The sequence below is a fragment of the Nerophis ophidion genome, linkage group LG11 (assembly GCF_033978795.1).
Source record: "Nerophis ophidion isolate RoL-2023_Sa linkage group LG11, RoL_Noph_v1.0, whole genome shotgun sequence".
Classification (NCBI taxonomy): Eukaryota; Metazoa; Chordata; class Actinopteri; order Syngnathiformes; family Syngnathidae; genus Nerophis; species Nerophis ophidion.
Window position 1 is genome coordinate 67,667,551 of NC_084621.1, and position 20,770 is coordinate 67,688,320.

At 41.8% G+C, this 20,770-nt stretch overlaps 1 protein-coding gene across 3 annotated transcripts in view; it reads right to left on the reverse strand.

Annotated features, from left to right (window-relative positions):
• ncalda (neurocalcin delta a) overlaps positions 1 to 20,223 on the reverse strand; it is a 74,676-nt gene extending 54,453 nt beyond the window's left edge. For 2 of the 3 annotated variants that reach the window (XM_061916558.1, XM_061916557.1), the window contains exon 1: positions 19,956 to 20,222. The gene's annotated coding sequence lies outside the window, so the exon portion shown is untranslated. Of the gene's footprint in view, positions 1 to 9,359; positions 9,433 to 19,955 lie in introns of all 3 variants that reach the window. The other variant, XM_061916559.1, reaches the window with a different exon arrangement.
• Between the last annotated feature and the right edge of the window lie 547 nt (positions 20,224 to 20,770).

The following is a 20,770-nucleotide window of genomic DNA, read 5'->3' on the forward strand; positions in this document are numbered from 1 at the left end:
ATATAAAATACATAATATGTATCAATAAAAGCAATCTACATATTGGCCCATGCAAAAGGGGCGCGACAGAGTGACGACAGACACCAACTGGACACCCGTCAACCGCTGCTATTCTTGCTTCAGAGCCACTTTATGTTTTTTTAACCCTTTTTAAGTGGATTAATCTTGGCCTGTGAAGTACTGTAACACAGGGATCAATGCCAGGAGAACAGTAAAGGTGGATGCGCAGAGTAAAGCCATGGCTTCCACTTCAAACTAACTGCACTTTTTAGTATTCCTTTAACTTGCTAATTGTGCGTGACTTTTGTGAAGGGATATTGTGCTACAAACTTTAAGTGGTGTACGTTTTTTTTTTGTGAGGTACATGTTGAGCGGGGTTATTTTTTCCTTGTGCGTGGGTTAGGAATATTTATTGCTCATTGTTATAACCTGCTGTCGCCAGCGGTGTCATAATTATGCGACGGCTAACTAGAATGGATATATCAATATATCGATATTAGGGATGTCCGATAATATCTGCCGATAAATGCTTTAAAATGTAATATCGTAAATGATTGATATCGGTTTCAATAAGTAAAATTCATGATTTTTTAAAACGCCGCTGTGTACACGGACGTATGGAGAAATACAGAGCACCAATAAACCCCAAAGGCACTGCCTTTGCGTGACGGCCCAGTGACAGAATATCTACGGCTTTTCACACACACAAGTGAATGGAATGCATACTTGGTCAACAGCAATACAGGTCACACTGAGAGTGGCCTTATAAACAACTTCAACACTGGTACAAATATGCGCCACACTGTGAACCCACACCAAACAAGAATGACAAACACATTTCGGGAGAACATCCACACTGTAACACAACATAAACACAACAGAACAAATACCCAGAACCCCTTGCAGCACTAACTCTTCCGGGATGCTACAATATACACCGCCCGCTACCCGATCCCACCTCAACCCCGCCCTCCCAAACCCCGCCCACCTCAACCTCCTCATGCTCTCTCAGGGAGAGCAGTTTCCCAAATTCCAAGCTGCTGTTTTGAGGCATGTTAAAAAAAAAAGTACTTTGTGACTTCAATAATAAATATGGCAGTGCCATATTGGCATTTTTTTTTTCCATAACTTGACTTGATTTATTTTGGAAAACCTTGTTACATTGTTTAATGCATCCAGCGGGGCATCACAACAAAATTAGGCATAAAAATGTGTTCATGCCACGACTGTATATATCGTTATCGGTAATTAAGAGTTGGACAATATTGGAATATCGGCAAAAAAGACATTATCGGACATCTGTGATCGATATATTCTATATAATTTGTCTTCCTGTACAGACCTAATTAAGAACTGGTACCAAAAATACTGGTTCTCGGTATACATCCCTACTGTCAACCCTCTGGTGCATAAATAATTTACTAGCAGTTAAGTGACCGCCAGGACCAAAAAGCCCTCAGGAATTTAAAAGTTTAGGGGAAAGTTTAGCCAACACGTCTGTTTTTTCAAACCCCAGGAGTGCCTAGTTGATTTAATTTCCATCCATCCATCCATTCATTTCTACCACTTGTCCCTTTCGAGGTGGCTGGTGCCTCCATTTTTTCATATTGAGAAATTTGCAAAAATGTGTTATAAAGAAGAGCCTGAAATGTTGGAGCAGACAGAAGCCGAGAGTGTGAGGTCGGCATGTCTTGACACTGTAAATGTGGAACTTCGAACCAAGCGACATAAATGGTATGCCTACCCCAACATCCATCCATCCATCCATTTTCTACCGCTTATTCCCTTTCAGGGTCGCGGGGGGCGCTGGCGCCTATCTCAGCTACAATCGGGCGGAAGGCGGGGTACACCCTGGACAAGTCGCCACCTCATGGCAGGGCCAACACAGATAGACAGACAACATTCACACTCACATTCACACACTAGGGCCCATTTAGTGTTGCCAATCAACCTATCCCCAGGTGCATGTCTTTGGAGGTGGGAGGAAGCCGGAGTACCCGGAGGGAACCCACGCATTCACGGGGAGAACATGCAAACTCCACACAGAAAGATCCCGAGCCTGGATTTGAACCCAGGACTGCAAGACCTTCGTATTGTGAGGCAGACACCAAATGTCACTATAATATTGATAATGATACAAACAGCACACCATGCTACTGTTAGTTCAACCACATACATTGTTTATCTAGCTCTGTACAACCAAAACATGAAATGTGGGCCAATACTTTACAGATACTGTAATATGATTGTTCATGTTTTTAAGTCAGAACAGCTGGGTGTCCTATTGTATTGTATTGTGTATTACAAACTAGGGATGCACCGATTAATCGGTAACCGAATATATTCGGCCGAATATGGCAAAAAAAGCCACATTGGGCCTTCGGTGGAATGAGTTAAAAGCAAGGCCGAATAGTGGCGTGTGACGCAAAGACGCAATTTTTTGACGCGGTGACGCAATCAACCAACGTGCAGTGTTAAATTTCAATAGTTTTATACATAGTTAGTTTCCTTCTTTTTATTCTGAAGCTGAAGTACTGTTATTGACAAATCTGTTCTTGCCTGGGATATGTTGTGTACTTGTATAAGTGTATGAGGTTACAAGCACACACTTATTGAGATTTAGTGGGGCCTCTGTTTATATTATTAGCATATCTACTGTGGCTAAGCAGACTTTTGCCAAAAGGACAATAATTCATTTGTTGTGGGTTTATCCACTTTAATGCACTTTATTTTTTTTTTGGAATGCATGTTTTTTTTTAAAGGCCTAATATAAATGAAAAACTGTGTTTTTTTTTGAAAAGCAAAGGCTACTGGAATATTAAAAAATGTCAATATTCAATAAAAATGTACTTTATTTGAAAAACATGTCTAAAAATTTATTCTAGGCTATTTATGCAACATAAAAAAGTTGTGAAAAATGCATTTATTATTCGGTATTTGGTATTCGGCCTTCGGCCAAGCGCTCAAATTTTATTCGGTTTCGGCTTCGGCCACAAATTTTCATTTTGGTTCATCCCTATTACAAACTCAAAAGCTATTCAGCTGTTAACGCAGTAGCTAGCTTACCGCTTGCCGTAGCTAGTTTACGGCTAACACCTACTCAGTGGTCTAGTGGTTAGAGTGTCCGCCGAGATCGGTAGGTCGTGAGTTCAAATCCCGGCCGAGTCATACCAAAGACTATGAAAAAATGGAACCCATCGCCTCCCTGCTTGGCACTCAGGATCAAGGGTTGGAATTGGGGGTTAAATCACCATAAATGATTCCCGGGCGCGGCTCCGTTGCTGCCCACTGCTCCCCTCACCTCCCAGGGGTGATCAAGGGGATGGGTCAAATGCAGAGTACAAATTTCACCACACCTAGTGTGTGTGTGAAAATCATTGGTAATTTAACTTTAACTTTATGTTGTCGCAAGACGATGTGTTACTATGCTAGAAAAAGAGTTCCTCAGTGTTCACTCTTACAGTAACAAAGTCAGTTATTATACAGGTTACGGAAGGTAAATGAATCATCGTTGGCGGTTTTTGGATGCATTTTTAAGTGACTTAGAGGCAGAATGGATTGGTCTCACTAGCTGCATTGCTAGCCATCAAGAACGAGCAGATTATTACAAATTCGACTGCATTCCTGTCTCTCATAAGGCTTGTGAAAAGGCACATTTCCAAAGAAAGTGCAGTTCCCCTTTAAATGGGCTAAAACTATCTCAGTGTATCATTGATATATGAAAAAAACCATCCATCAATCCATTTTCTACCGCTTGTCCCTTTTGGGGTCGCGGGGGGTGCTGGAGCCTACCTCAGCTGCATTTGGGCGGAAGGCGTGTACACCCTGGACAAGTCGCCACCTCATCGCAGGGCCAACACAGATAGACAGACAACATTCACACACTAGGGCCAATTTAGTGTTGCCAATCAACCTATCCCCAGGTGCATGTCTTTGGAAGTGGGAGGAAGCCGGAGTACCCGGCGGAACCCACGCAGTCACGGGGAGAACATGCAAACTCCACACTGAAAGATCCCGAATGCGGGATCGAACCCAGGACTACTCAGGACCTTCGTATTGTGTGGCACATGCACTAACCCCTGTGCTGCCCTTATTTGAAAAAATTGAAACAAATTACTAAAAGGGACAAACGGTAGAAAATAGCTAGATGGATGAAAAAACGTTCTTAGAAAAAAAAACTATTTCATTCGGAGTACTCAAACACAATTATGTCAAAAAATAAAGCAAACCTGAAAGGACAAAATAGTCCCCAGTATACGGTGCTCTAAGGGTTAAGAAACATTTTCCCTAAATAGTGGAGCCAATATGTACTTTCAAATAATTATATACAGTATGCTGGTTTATTTCGACAATACAAAACATAACAGGTTTAAATAAAAATGTACTATGACACATACTCAAAGAGTACAATTTAAAAATTAAAAACATCAAAATGTTACTTCTCTTATCTTTTTAGTTCCTGTCTTTCACACTCTCACTCTTTCTTTCGATCTCTCTCTTTCTGACTCTGGTCATAAATCAGTGGTTACATGAACTGCTTTCAAGTTAGTTTCCACCAGTGTTACATGAAACCGTAAGTACAATAACAGGATGTTATAGATCCCACAAGAAGTTCAGCTGGGACTCTTATTTTTTTCATTTCAGAAGGTCAGCTACAGCAAAATACAGCATGCAAGCTGCTAGACTTTTGACAAGAACAAGAAAGTTTGATCACATTACGCCTGTACTGTATATACCTTTATATACATATATACATACATATATACCTATACTGGCTCACCTGCACTGGCTTCCTGTGCACTTAAGATGTGACTTTAAGGTTTTACTACTTACGTATAAAATACTACACGGTCTAGCTCCATCCTATCTTGCCGATTGTATTGTACCATATGTCCCGGCAAGAAATCTGCGTTCAAAGGACTCCGGCTTATTAGTGATTCCTAGAGCCCAAAAAAAGTCTGCGGGCTATAGAGCGTTTTCCGTTCGGGCTCCAGTACTCTGGAATGCCCTCCTGGTAACAGTTCGAGATGCTACCTCAGTAGAAGCATTTAAGTCTCACTTTAAAACTCATTTGTATACTCTAGCCTTTAAATAGACTCCCTTTTTAGACCAGTTGATCTGCCGTTTCTTTTCTTCTTCTCCTATGTCCCACTCTACCTTGTGGAGGGTGTCCGGTCCGATCCAGTGGCCATGTACTGCTCGCCTGTGTATCGGCTGGGGACATCTCTGCGCTGCTGATCCGCCTCCGCTTGGGATGGTTTCCTGTGGACGGGACTCTCGCTGCTGTGTTGGATCCGCTTTGGACTGGACTCTTGCGACTGTGTTGGATCCATTATGGATTGAACTTTCACAGTATCATGTTAGACCCGCTCGACATCCATTGCTTTCCTCCTCTCCAAGGTTCTCATAGTCATCATTGTCACCGACGTCCCACTGGGTGTGAGTTTTCCTTGCCCTTATGTGGGCCTACCGAGGATGTCGTAGTGGTTTGTGCAGCCCTTTGAGACACTAGTGATTTAGGGCTATATAAGTAAACATTGATTGATTGATTGATGTACAGAATTTGCAGAAAAGCTTGACATGTTACTATCAGTTGTGCAAATTGTGCATGCAGTAAAACACATTACTCGGATCCAAAACGAACCCCTTACATTAGCTACTGTATGAATTAATTGTACGTTCTTCTTAGACTACTATAATCAAAACCCTTAAAAAGGCGACCATTACCTTGAACTAATGCATTTCCATTGAGAATATTAAAGAAGGATTCCTAAAGTTCACAGAAACAGCGTGTTAATATACTTGTAACATAATTGCAAGTTTGAACATTTTTTTTTTAAAACAATTATATTTATGAACAACTTTTGACATTAGTAATTATAATCTGCCACCAGTTGCAGCCACAGAGGAAGTGACAAAGGAAAATGTCATTGTCACTGGATTTTTAACACAAGTTGCTGCATGTACACACACATAAATACACAGTGGAAAAACATGCAGGATGCCTGATAAAGCTACTACTGTACTCATATTCTATGAGTATGTGGCGGTATTTTCTGGAGAGCAACCTCTCCAATGTGATCAATTTTACTATTCAACCTACTACACATGAATAGAGAAGACATGACGAGACTTACATTGCCACTAGGTGTGCATCTTATGTAACACACACTTTAACACATAATAGGTGGTTGCTGGAGAAAAGTGAAGTACGGTAAAGCAAATCCGTTGTTCATTTCATAGTGTAGCGATGTAGAAAGAACCAGATATAATAAACAACTTGCCAAAGTCTTTGTATGAATTACTGCTAATTCGTAGTCCATACTTATTTATCCACTTTCTCAATAGAGAGTTATCCATCCTTCCATCTATCAATTTTCTACCATGTGTCCCTTTCCAATGTTCCAAATGTGCTTATATAATGGGATTATTACAAGCCAATTACATCATCATGTACTGCCATATTAGTTGACCGAACATAAACCAAAGACTTAAGAACACAAAACAGAACATGTACAACAAACATAAATCATAAAAGCCAAGAAAGTATGTCTCTTACTTAAAAAGGCTAACATATCACTCTGACATTCGACAACCCAAAAAACACTGGCCCGTGTCCAATTTGGGTTCCTGACCCTGCTCTTGATTATTACCACTGCCCTTTAGAATGGTGCAAAATTGGTGGGTTTCCTCAAAATTGTGAAGGATGATTTGAAAATAGTTTTAGAAGGACAGTGCAGTAGCTTCCTGCTGTTTGCGGTTGTTACTTTCCAAGACCATTCACAAAGAGCAAATACAACTAAGTACACAGTATATAAGTCATGAAAGGGGAACATTATCACCAGACCTATGTAAGCGTCAATATATACCTTGATGGTGCAGAAAAAAGACCATATATTTTTTAACCGATTTCCGAACTCTAAATGGGTGAATTTTGGCGAATGAAACGCCTTTCTGTTTATCGCTCTGTGGCGATGACGTCAGAACGTGACGTCACCGAGGTAATACAGCCGCCATTTTAATTTTCAACACAATACAAACACCGGGTCTCAGCTCTGTTATTTTCCGTTTTTTCGACTATTTTTTGGAAATTTGGAGACATCATGCCTCGTTGGTGTGTTGTCGGAGGGTGTAACAACACTAACAGGGAGGGATTCAAGTTGCACCACTGGCCCGAAGATGCGAAAGTGTCTGCTGCCAGACCCCCATTGAATGTACCAAAGTGTCTCCACATTTGACCGGCGATGACAGACTTGGCACAGAGATGTATGGATAACCTGCAGATGCATTTGCAACGATAAATTCAACGAAATCACAAAGGTGAGTTTTGTTGATGTTGACTTATGTGCTAATCAGACATATTTGGTCGCGGCGTGACTGCCAGCTAATCGATGCTAACATGCTATGCTAATCGACGCTAACATGCTATCTACCGGCGGTGCTAAAGCAGACATGGCAAAGAGATGTATGGATAACCTGCAGATGCATTTGCAACTATAAAGTCAACAAATTCACAAGGGTGAGTTTTGTTGATGTTGACTGCCAGCTAATCGATGCTAACATGCTACGCTAATCGATGCTAACATGCTATTTACAGGCGGTGCTAAAGCAGACATGGCACAGATATGTATGGATAACCTGCAGATGCATTTGCAACTATATTACGTTTCCTTCCACCCACATTTAAGGCGAAAAAACACTTACCAATCGAAGGATTTAAGTTGCTCCAGTGTCACAAGATGCAAAAGTCCTGATCGTTTGGTCCGCACATTTTATCGGTGATGCTAACGCAGCTATTCGGCCATGCTATGGCTATGAATAGCGTCAATAGCTATTTGCTCAATAGCATCAGTTTCTTCTTTAATACTTTCATACTCTAACCATCCGTTTCAATACATGCGTAATCTGTTGAATCGCTTAAGCCGCTGAAATCTGAGTCTGTATCCGAGCTAATGTCGCTATATCTTGCTGTGGTATTCGCCGTTGATTGTTTACATTGGCAGCACTGTATGACGTCACAGGGAAATGGATAGTCGCATCGCAAATAGCGAAAATCAAGCACGTTAAAACTTTTTTTAGGGATATTCGGGGACCGGTAAAATTTTGAAAAAAACGTCAAAAAATACAACAAGCCACTGGGAACTGATTTTTTTTGTTTTTAACCCTTTTGAAATTGTGATAATGTTCCCCTTTAAGACACCCATAAAAATGTATATTTTTGATATGATGATAAAGCCTTGGTTTAGGTCTGGGCGATAAATCGATAAACTCAATATATCGAGGGTGCTATATAGAAAATGACTATATCGTGATATTCGAGTATACATTCTCACGCAGTTGCTTTTAGCTGCGGGTATTACACTGCAGGCTCTTCCCACTCTTTGTTGTTTCTCATTCTCACAGAAACGTAAAACAAGCGTACCTTTTTACCTACGTCACATACGTCATACGCCCTAGCGGAGTAGAGAGGTAGCGGCATGGTAACATTAGCTGTGGTGCTAACGGAGCGGCGTGAGTGGTAATACGAAAGACAGAAGGTGCGAATCTGGTAACAAATGAAGGAAGAATTAATTACCAAGAAAAACAGCATCGTGTGGCGGTGGTTTGGCTTCAAGCGGGGGACTATGTGGAACATACAACCGTAATATGGCAAGTATGTGGCAAAAGCGTACAAAAAGTAGCAGCTCTACTAATGTAGCATCATTTGAAAAGTCACCTGCTAGAGAATGAAGAGTGCTTGAAACTCTGCATGTTAAAATTTCTGTTTGGCGCCACACCAACAAAATGCCGAACAGAAGGAGATAACGTCCGCAGGAACCTACCACATAGTGAACGACATACACTATTTGAATTTCTATTATGCAGCTCATTTTTATTCGACACTTATTGAAATATCTTGTGTGACATCATGCACAAAAGTGCACTTTATTTGTTTCAAACTATTGTAGTGGCGTTCTGTACCAAAAGTGCACTTTAATTTAGTGTTGTTTTGATATGTCATCTTAGTGACATCATGCACAAAAGTCCACTAATAGCTTGTTTTCATATGTCTCTGACAATCTTGCACTTTCTGTTTTGGAAATGACATGAATGTCTGTGCCTTTGCTCAATAACTTTTTAATAAATATAGTTTTGGTAAATTGACTTAGTTGTGATTTCCCTCTCTGCATGAAAGTTTAACATGAGCATATATTATTGCAATATGAACAACAATGTTTTAAGAATCATCATACTAGTGTAATTATATGGATCAAGTGTTCATTCAAAGCTAGGGCAAAATATCAAGATATATATTGTCTATCGTGACATGGCCTAAAAATATCGAGATATTAATAAAAGGCCATATCGCCCAGCCCTACCTGGTTTATGCTGTTTATGGAGGCTCGCTCCTCTGCCTCCAAACTTTATTGCTCGCTTGACGATGTTGTTCTCCTTTAGATTTAAAACACAATTTGAAATCCTTTTTAAATATTGAATTTGATTTAGCTCTATAAGCCTCCTAATTACACTATTTGCCATTGTGAGCCGACGACAAGGAGAGCTAACACGCTAAATGCATAGAAGCAAAATCCAAGCTCAAGCTTAAAGTACGACTATACTATATACATTGTAAATTGCAAATTGCAAAATCTAGAGATCGACCGACATGCTTTTATCAAAGCTGATAGCGATTAATAGTCTACAAGGAAACCGATAACCAATATTTGCAGTAAAAGTTAGCTAAACATGACTAGCATACATCAGGAGAAGTCTTTAAGTTGTTTTATCATTTGTTTCTTGAGGTAAGATAAGGTTTGATGTCATATATACACATACAGTATATACTTTATGTATGTGTGTGTGTTTGTGTATATATATATATATATGCTGTATGAAGGGGGAACTTGGCTGAAGTTCACTTGCTACTGATGAGCCACAAGCAAGAAGAAATGGACAAAAGAAAGTCTACCTTATGGAAATATCAGGTTCAAAGCCAATGCAAGTCTCCCGACAAGAAAGGACTATTTTTCGCTATGAGAATAGGCGATATCCCTTCAGCAAATCCCTACTGCGCGTGCCGCTCAGAGATGGGTGGTGCTTTACCTCCATGTTCAGATTACAAACATTTGGATTGTTATTGCCTTAATAAGTAAGATGACATACAAGCTTAACAGAACGAAAGACGGTCAGCAGCATGTCGAAAGGAGACTTTTTTTTTAATTGCAAACAGTAGATGCGACATCAAAACATGTCAAGACACTTTCTCAAAACAATCACACAATCCCGGCTTCAAAATAAAAGCGCTACGCTATACATTCAGCTTACCGTAACTACATTTAGGTTTTCTCCTTCATATTAGCCGCCACACCTAACAAAATAAAGTAGTATATTGTATTGCAGCATCCAGAAGAAAAGAAAGTGTGACTTTCTTTTTAGCTTTTGTTGCCAATTTTATGATAGCAACGGGCCCAATTCCAACAAATATTTCCACCATAAACACACGTCTGCCTCTCTGCTTTACTCCGAGACACACGACACTTGTTCATTCCCCACCGACACGGTGTGTTCACAGACCATGGGAAAAATGACCATTAAAAGACACTAAAACCAGCAGGTAGTTACAGCAGGAATGGCTATGTAGAGTTTATATTACACACTATTGACTAATGATGCACTGAAAATTTGGCCGGAAAAATACATACTTTCATCACTGGAACAGTGCTCCGGAAACTGATGTTGTGATGACATCAACTATACTATACGCTGTGGACGTACTTTAATATATTCGAGATATACCCGCGGACAGCAAAGTTCACAATTTAAGATGGCACTGGCGTCTTTTAATGAGAGAAAATCTGGCTGAAATATTGTGTAAATGATTTTACAACACGCTGTGGTTCGAGTCCTCTATTACAGAATGATAAGCAGACTCAATAGTACATTTTATTAATTATACAGAAGATTAAAACATTGTCATGTAGCAATATGAAGGAATTTTTCTTGTACAACATGTAATGTACAGAAAACCAGAAGCATTTAGTCAAGTAGAAATATCACAGATTACAGCTGGGATAGACCCGCCACCCCCTGAAAATTATCTGTCTAGGGTACACTAATTAAGGATGAAAGAGTATATCGCAATTAATTTTAGGTTAACTATGAACAAATTACGATATTTTCATTGTTTGACAGCCCTAGTATATATATACACATACTTTGATTACGAATAAATAACGATGGTGTTTGCTTATATGTTACGTACATTCTGTAAGTTGTTTAAAAAAGTGAGTTGAAAAATAAAGCTAACATAGAGCCACGTTGATATCCATGTTTCCTCTACTTAAGAGCCATGAAAAGATTAGAAACCTCCCAAGTGTCTATCCATCCATCCATCCATTCATTTTTTACCACGTGTCCCTCTCAGGGCCACGGGTGTGGCTGGAGACTATCCCAGCTGCATTGGGGCAGAAGGCGGCGTACACCCTGGACAAGTCGCCACCTCATCGCAGGGCCGACACAGATAGACAACATTGACACTCACATTCTCACATATTTTAATTTTCCTGAAGGAACTCTCCTGCAGGAATCAATAAAGTACTATCTATCTATTCACACAGTAGGGCCAATTCAATATTACCAATCAACCTATCCCCAGGTGAATATCTTTGGAGGTGGGAGGAGGCCAGAGTACCGGGAAAGAACCCATGCAGTCACGGGGATATCATGCAAAGACACAGAAAAGACCCAATTTTTTTTTACCAAACCCCTTTTTTAATGCTGTAAATAAACAAATCTCATCCTTTATAAGGAAAGGCAAAATTCCTAGGATATGGAGACCATTTTTACAGAGGCTCAGGTCTGCAGGTGGTTTGTCAAACCCTAACATCCATCCATTTTCTACCGCTTATTCCCCTTTGGGGTCGCGGGGGGCGCTGGTGCCTATCTCAGCAACAATCGGGCGGAAGGCGGAGTACACCCTGGACAAGTCGCCACCTTATAGCAGACTCCCTAACATACGAACCTGAATTGAGTTGGTGCAGACTGGAAGCTGAATCACTTTAAGCAGAGCTTTTGATTTAAGCTCTGCTTAAATCAAAACTGCCTTTACGATCATCTCACTTTTCATGTAACCCAATAGTTATCTCTACTCCTAGAATTTGATCTCATTTTAGATGCTCTTTTGAACTCCAGGGATTATCTAACTACAGCTCCATTCATAATAACAATCTCTTTCTTCCTTCAAACACAGATAAAGCCTTTTCTCTATGGCAGACCTCAGGCCTAGTCAGACTAAGGGACCTTTATATTAACAATCACTGGAGCTCAGCGAACAACAAGGATCTGGCGAGAGTCAGGTTAGTCAAATTTTTTAACAAACAGTTTTTCAAGCAGTTTTGACAATTGAGATGGGAGAGATACTGTACCCTGATTCTCGCCAGATCCTTGTAGTTCGCTGAGCTCCAAACATTGATCTGGGAGTTCTCAATAGGTGATGTGTTTCAGAAGGCGGGGCCTTGTCAAAAAAGCACCACTTTTCCGTTATCTTGAATGACGTGCTACTTCAACCACTCACACCAAAATCAACCAGTGACACTGTTGAGAGCGACGCTGGGAAATCCAAACCCGGTCGGAAGAAGAGCCAAAACCTCCGTTCTGTGTTCAAAACCGTTTTCTGTTCATCTTTTAAAGAATTAATATTCGACAAATTCGACAAAACAGTTGCAATAGCAGGATCAATGTCAGCACACGACGCAGCGAGGGCTATTGTTGTTTGAATCAAACAGTCACTTCAGCACTACGTCATATCTATGAAATCCCGTCCGGCGATCCACATTGGTTCATCATTTTTTGCTATCTGGAAGGAGTTTATAATGCCTTCGAGCCCAGACCCTTGTGTGGAGCTCAGCAAATTACAAGGCGAGAGTCACGTTTAAGATACTGGTCCATAATTACCAAATGTATGTTTATCTCCTGTTTTAAGTAAAGGTATGACCTTAGCTGCTTTCATACCAGTGTTACCCCCATAACATTTGTTAGTTCAGGTGGACGGGGAAGGTGCTGGGTGGCGATATACAATATACAGTATATCGCGATATTTTTTACCTAAAGTAAAATAATGACTAAGTCAAATTAATGATTTACTGTAAATAAGCGTTTGAAAAAAATAGTTAAATGTGGGGCCACATGCTGTCATATGCTCAACTCATCATGTTTAATTTATCATAGCATTTGGGAAGCCTGTAGTTGATTTTTGTTATGGAAATGTTATATTTTTATCAACATGTGATAGCAGGAAAACTAAGCTGCTACATTACTAATGATTAATGTAACTATAGCTAGACAAAATAGTACAATAACAATAGGAAAGACTATTCATCCCGGAACTCCATGAAGTTCATGAAGGCTTTATGATGCAGTTACAATATTATATCGACTATCGGAGACAAACTCTTCATTTAACATGTCAACGGGCTCATAGTGATGAAACTAACAGGGACGGCGTGGCCCTAGTGGGAGAGTGGCCGTGCGCAACCCGAGGGGCCCTGGTTCAAATCCCACCTAGTACCAAACTCGTCACGTCCGTTGTGTCCTGAGCAAGACACTTCACCCTTGCTCCTGATGGGTGCTGGTTGGCGCCTTGCATGGCAGCTCCCTCCATCAGTGTGTGAATGTGTGTGTGAATGGGTAAATGTGGAAGTAGTGTCAAAGCGCTTTGAGTACCTTGAAGTTAGAAAAGCGCTATACAAGTACAACCCATTTATCATTTAACTAGTAGTTGACTGGGAGGTGTTTATTATAATTTGGGGAGAGTCCGCTGCATTATGCCCACCTGCTAAACACCTCTCAGCTAAGCCGCACCGTCTCTCCTCTCTGCCTGCCTCTGCCATGTGCTCTGAATACTTACTGCTGATTGGCTGTTACCGCTCTGAATACGCACTGCTGATTGGCTGTTACATGCGCTCTGAATACGCACTGCTGATTGGTTGTTACATGCGCTCTGAATACGAACTGCTGATTGGCTGTTCCATACGCTCTGAATAAGCACTGCTGATTGGCTGTTACATGCGCTCTGAATACGAACTGCTGATTGGTTGTTACATGCGCTCTGAATACGCACTGCTGATTGGCTGTTCCATACGCTCTGAATAAGCACTGCTGATTGGCTGTTACCGCTCTGCATGTAACCAATCGGATGGTTGTGTGGGTGGGACAATGCTGGGTGCTGCAGAGAAGCACCGACACAGGTAGTACGAAGCGTAACAGCTTGTTAAGACTTTAGTTTAGCACCAAATGATAATACAAATAAATTTAATAATGTCAAATACAAATAAGGCAACAAGTGAAGTGAAGTGAATTATATTTATATAGCGCTTTTCTCTAGTGACTCAAAGCGCTTTACATAGTGAAACCCAATATCTAAGTTACATTTAAACCAGTGTGGGTGGCACTGGGAGCAGGTGGGTAAAGTGTCTTGCCCAAGGACACAACGGCAGTGACTAGGATGGCGGAAGCGGGGATCGAACCTGGAACCCTCAAGTTCCCGCCCGTATCCTACGCTTCTCTTTTGTAAAGTAATTCTTAACAGCCGATATGGGCATCCATATCAATTATAGCAGTGGTCCCCAACCTTTTTGTAGCCGCGGACCGGTCAACGCTTAATAACTTGTCCCGCGGCCTAGGGGGAGGTTGGGGGTGGGGGGAATCTTTTTTTTTTTTTCTTTGTCATGAAAAAGGGACGTTTTTGTCATGAAAAATGAAGGTTTTTGTGGTTGGTGCACTATTTGTAAGTGAATATTGCATATATTTTTTTTTAAATAAAAATGAATAAAAAATTATTCTGCGGCCCGGTGGTTGGGGACCACTGAACTATAGGATTTGCCCCCAAAAAAAAAAAAAAAATAATAAAATTTCAAGACTTTAGTTTAGGCGGTGTCCCTTTTTTGTTCAGGCGGTCAGCCTTAACAACAAAGCGCTGCGGGAAACCCTGCATACTGTCTGGGAACATTCCTACTTTAAAAGAACAATTAATTATATAATGTAATGGTTTAATAAACATTTTCTACCGCTTGTCCCTTTCGGGGTTGCTGGAGCCTTTCTCAGCTGCATTCGAGCGGAAGGCGGGGTACACCCTGAACAAGTCGCCACCTCATCACAGGGCCAACACAGCTAAACAGACAACAATCACACTCAAATGATACAATCAATTATGTTTTTTATTATTTTCATGTCAATACCCTCACTGTCTGGTGTAATTACATAATCTCCCACGGCACACCAAACAATATCTCACGGTACACTAGTGTGCCGTGCGGCACAGTGGTTGAAAAACACTGTTCTCATGTCCAATAGGAAGATTCCGACCACTTGTTATTTTGGCACTCTATGGCCTGAATGTGGTGGGTGCTTTTGTTCGAGGCTTGCAGGGTTTGTGTGAGAGGCTCTTAGAAAGAAGGGAGGAGGGGTTCTTTAAGACCCTCGTCTAGCAAAATTCCTGAAAAGAAAATATTGGGGGAGAAAAAAAACACTGTTGTTGCCTTATTAGTCATTTGTGCTAAATAGTAAAACGGACATGGTAAGATTATGAGGATTGCATTCTTGCAGGCATGCTGACTATTTACCCCCCAAAAGAGGGCAGGTGGCAGCTGCAGAGCCCCCCCCCCCCCCCCTTCTGTCTTCTAAATCTTTGGCGGCAGAAGCTCCAGCCCACGAATTACCCGCTAACATTAAAGACCTACTGAAACCCACTACTACCAACCACGCAGTCTGATAGTTTATATATCAATGATGAAATATTAACATTGCAACACATGCCAATACTGCCGGTTTAGTTTACTAAATTGCAATTTTAAATTTCCCGCGAGGTATCCTGTTGAAAACGTTGCGGAATGATGACGCGTATGATGACGCGTGCGCGTGGGGTCACCAGTGGTAGCGGACATGTTCTCCCAGCACCGAACAGGGCTAAAAGGAGTCTGTTTTTATCGCATAAATACACAGTATTCTGGACATCTGTGTTGCTGAATCTTTTGCAATTTGTTCAATTAATAATGGAGACTACAAAGAAGAAAGATGTTGGTGGAAAGCAGTGTATTGCAGCCTGTTGTAGCAACACAAACACAGCTTGTTTGTTGTGAAGCTTTAATATGGAACAGAGCGGTCAAGCGAACATGGTTCCCTACCACAAGTCCACCGGCAGGTTTCGGTGAGAAAATTGTGGTAATAAGTCGGCTCTTGCCGTAAACATGAGCGGAGCTTGTGTCGTTCCTCCTGCAGCTGTCAAAGAGGCATCTGCGACTTTATTGGCTCCTCCATGGATTCCCTTAGAGACACTGGCGGTCACCTCACCCCTCCGACTTTCAGGTATGACTATTTTATCTCACTAAAACACTAGCAACACAATAAGCAGATAAGGGATTTTCCAGAATTATCCTAGTAAATGTTTCTAATAACATCTGAATTGCTCCCACTGCCCTCGTTTTTTTTCTTTTCTTCTAGTCCTTCACTCTCACTATCCTCATCCACGAATCTTTCATCCTCGCTCAATTTAATGGGGAAATTGTTGCTTTCCCGGTCCGAATCGCTCTAGCTGCTAGTGGCTATGATTGTAAACAATGTGAGGAGCTCTTAGGGACGGCGTGGCGCAGTGGGAGAGTGGCCGTGTGCAACCCGAGGGTCCCTGGTTCAAATCCCACCTAGTACCAACCTCGTCACGTCCGTTGTGTCCTGAGCAAGCCAATTCACTCTTGCTCCTGATGGGTGCTGGTTGGCACCTTGCATGGCAGCTCCCTCCATCAGTGTGTGAATGTGTGTGTGAATGGGTAAATGTGGAAGTAGTTTCAAAGCGCTCTGAGTACCTTGAAGGTAGAAAAGCGCTATACAAGTACAACCCATTTATCATTTATTTACAACCCGTGACGTCACGCGCACATCGTCTGCTACTTCCGGTACAGGCAAGGCTTTTTTATTAGCAACCGAAAGTTGCAAAGTTTATCGTCGATGTTCTCTACTAAATCCTTTCAGCAAAAATATGGCAATACCGCGAAATGATCAAGTATGACACATAGAATGGACCTGCTATTCCCGTTTGAATAAGAAAATCTCATTTCAGTAGGCCTTTAAGACCCCCGTCTAGCAAAATTCCTGAAAAGAAAATATTGGGGGAGAAAAAAAAAACTGTTTTTGCCTTATTGGTCATTTGTGCTAAATAGTAAAATGGACATGGTAAGATTATGAGGATTGCATTCTTGCAGGCATGCTGACTATTTACTAGGGCTGCGAATCTTTGGGTGTCCCATGATTCGAATAAATTCGCAATTCGATAATATATCGATTTTTTTCGATTCAAAAACGATATTTTTCCTATTCAAAACGATTCTGTATTCATTCAATACATAGGATTTCAGCAGGATCTACCCCAGTCTGCTGACATGCGAGCAGAGTAGTAGATTAAAAAAAAAAAAAGCTTTTATAATTGTCAAGGACAATGTTTCATCAACTGATTGCAATAATGTAACTTTGTTTTAACTATTAAACGAACCAAAAATACGACTTATTTTTTATCTTTGTGAAAATATTAGACACAGTGTGTTGTCAAGCTTATGAGATGCCATGCGAGTGTAAGCCACTGTGACACTATTTAATTTTTTTTATTTTTATAAATGTCTAATGATAATGTCTAATGATAATGTCAATGAGGGATTTTTAATCACTGCTATGCTGAAATTATAACTAATATTGATACTGTTGTTATTATTCATTTTTGTTTCACTACTTTTGGGGCTTCATGGTGGGAGAGGGGTTAGTGCGTCTGCCTCACAATATGAAGGTCCTGCAGTCCTGGGTTCAAATCCAGGCTAGGGATCTTTCTGTGTGGAGTTTGCATGTTCTCCCCGTGACTGCGTGGGTTCCCTCCGGGTACTCCGGCTTCCTCCCACTTCCAAAGACATGCACCTGGGGATAGGTTGATTGGCAACACTAAAATTGGCCCTAGTGTGTGAATGTTGTCTGTCTATCTGTGTTGGCCCTGCGATGAGGTGGCGACTTGTCCAGGGTGTACCCTGCCTTCCGCCCGATTGTACCTGAGATAGGCGCCAGCGCCCCCCGCGACCCCAAAGGGAATAAGCGGTAGAAAATGGATGGATGGATGGATGGATACTTTTGGTTTGTTCTGTGTCTCCTCTCAATTGCTCTGTTTATTGCAGTTCTGGGTGTTGCTGGGTCCGGTTTGGTTTTGGAAGTGGATTGCATTGTTATGGTATTGCTGTGTTGTGGTTTGTTGGAGGCGTGTCTTAATGAAATTAAACAATGGATGTCCGCTAACTTTTTGCAACTTAACGCCAAAAAAACGGAAATGCTGATTATCGGTCCTGCTAGACACCGAACTCTATTTAATAATACAACTCTAACATTTGACAACCACACAATTAAACAAGGCGACACGGTAAAGAATCTGGGTATTATCTTCGACCCAACTCTCTCCTTTGAGTCACACATTAAAAGCGTTACTAAAACGGCCTTCTTTCATGTCCGTACTATCGCTAAAATTTGCTCCATTCTGTCCACTAAAGACGCTGAGATCATTATCCATGCGTTTGTTACGTCTCGCCTCGACTACTGTAACGTATTATTTTCGGTTCTCCCCATGTCTAGCATTAAAAGATTACAGTTGGTACAAAATGCGGCTGCTAGACTTTTGACAAGAACAAGAAAGTTTGATCACATTACGCCTGTACTGGCTCACCTGCACTGGCTTCCTGTGCACTTAAGATGTGACTTTAAGGTTTTACTACTTACGTATAAAATACTACACGGTCTAGCTCCATCCTATCTTGCCGATTGTATTGTACCATATGTCCCGGCAAGAAATCTGCGTTCAAAGGACTCCGGCTTATTAGTGATTCCCAAAGCCCAAAAAAAGTCTGCGGGCTATAGAGCTTTTTCATTTCGGGCTCCAGTACTCTGGAATGCCCTCCCGGTAACAGTTCGAGATGCTACCTCAGTAGAAGCATTTAAGTCTCACCTTAAAACTCATTTGTATACTCTAGCCTTTAAATAGACTCCCTTTTTAGACCAGTTGATCTGCCGTTTCTTTTCTTTTTCTCCTATGTCCCACTCTCCCTTGTGGAGGGGGTCCGGTCCGATCCGGTGGCCATGTACTGCTTGCCTATGTATCGGCTGGGGACATCTCTGCGCTGCTGATCCGCCTCCGCTTTGGATGGTTTCCTGCTGGCTCCGCTGTGAACGGGACTCTCGCTGCTGTGTTGGATCCGCTTTGGACTGGACTCTCGCGACTGTGTTGGATCCATTATGGATTGAACTTTCACAGTATTATGTTAGACCCGCTCGACATCCATTGCTTTCCTCCTCTCCAAGGTTCTCATAGTCATCATTGTCACCGACGTCCCACTGGGTGTGAGTTTTCCTTGCCCTTATGTGGGCCTACCGAGGATGTCGTAGTGGTTTGTGCAGCCCTTTGAGACACTAGTGATTTAGGGCTATATAAGTAAACATTGATTGATTGATTAATTTTAAAAAATCGTTTTTTTATAAATGAGAATGATTCTGAATCGCACAACGTATTCAAATCGATTTTTTTCCCCACACCCCTGCTATTTACCCCCAAAAGAGGGCAGGTGGCAGCTGCAGAGCCCCCCTCTTCTGTCTTCTAAATCTCTGGCGGCGGAAGCTCCGGCCCACGAATGATACCCACGAACATTGAACTACTTTGGGAGGAAAAGCCATGTGGAGCTGCCCATCACTTGTGGCTGCGGAGCACATAACACTGTCACACTCGCCCCCACCATCACGCACCCACTTCCTGCAGCGTTTATGACAAAAGTATGGCGAGACAGCAAAGCTTCGTGTCTGTTGAATTTCACGCGCACGCGCACAGGCACACAAAAGAAACCGGGGGCTTCTTCAGTATCGGAATCTCTCCGTTCGGCTATGCGTTTTAAAAAAGGCAAACATCTTACCTCACTTGGTAGCGTCGTGTTCAGCAGTTCATCACCGAGCACTTTGAATGTCGACTCAAGTTCGTTCAGGGGGGGGAGAGAAGAGAGGAAGCAACAGGCGAGAATGGGAAACCAAAGAAAAAGGAGGAGTGAGGAAGGCGGGAAGAGGGGAGTGGGAACAAGATAGACGGAATGGCTGAAGGAGAGAGAAACCGAGCCCGTCTTCCAGAGACTCTTCGTTTGAGCGGAGGGTTGGCTTTAAAAAAAAAAAAAAAACACACACACACAAAAAAAAAATGAAAAAATACGCAGACGGGCTAACTCTCTCCCTCGCCTGCCTCCCTGGTTTGACGTCACCGCGGTCACGTGACCTCACTCTGGAGTGGAGGGGAAATGAAAGGGGGAGAGACAGAAGCCTGCGTTGCCATGGTAACAGGGCCAGTGCACTGCAATGATTTCAATAGGTCAACACGCACACACACACACGGAATCTGGCACATGACAGACTCCTTTACACAAAGTGAGGACGCGTTTTATGTGTTCATTAAACAATTACTTTGCACAATTACTTTCAGTGTACATAAAGGAAGGTGTGTGTTGCTGAGCTCTACCTGGACATAATCTGGACTGGACCTGGTTTTAAAGGCCTACTGAAATGAGATTTTCTCATTCAAACGGGGATAGCAAGTCCATTCTATGTGTCCTACTTGATCATTTCGCGAGTAGTTTTTTCTTTTTTTTTCCCCTTGGCCTCAGTCTGCACCCCCTCTCCAGGGCCCAGGCTAAGACAGATTTTGTTTATTTTATTTTAATCTTCAATTTTTTTTGTCTCCCCC